Source organism: Sinocyclocheilus anshuiensis, unplaced genomic scaffold, assembly GCF_001515605.1.
Source record: "Sinocyclocheilus anshuiensis isolate Anshui unplaced genomic scaffold, SAMN03320099.WGS_v1.1 scaffold373, whole genome shotgun sequence".
NCBI classification, from domain to species: Eukaryota; Metazoa; Chordata; class Actinopteri; order Cypriniformes; family Cyprinidae; genus Sinocyclocheilus; species Sinocyclocheilus anshuiensis.
The window spans coordinates 1,588,661-1,588,930 of NW_015537962.1; the positions used below are offsets into that span (position 1 = coordinate 1,588,661).

General features: G+C 52.6%; 1 protein-coding gene across 2 annotated transcripts in view; it reads right to left on the reverse strand.

The window, feature by feature from the left end:
* Positions 1-270, reverse strand: part of LOC107667438 (alpha-L-iduronidase) — a 16,414-nt gene that overhangs the window by 1,912 nt on the left and 14,232 nt on the right. The gene's annotated exons all lie outside the window — the stretch shown is intronic.

Sequence of the window (270 nt, forward strand, 5' to 3'; positions counted from 1 at the left end):
GACAGCCATGCAGACCAATTTGATGCAGTGTGCGGTGTATGGTCTGAGCACTGACAGGCTGACCCCCACCCCTTCAACCTCTGCAGCAATGCTGGCAGCACTCATATGTCTATTTCCCAAACACACCCTCTGGATATGACGCTGAGCACGTGCACTCAACTTCATGGCGAGGCCTGTTCTGAGTGGAACCTGTCCTGTTAAACCGCTGTATGGTCTTGGCCACCATGCAGCAGCTCAGTTTCAGGGTCTTGGCAATCTTCTTATAGCCTA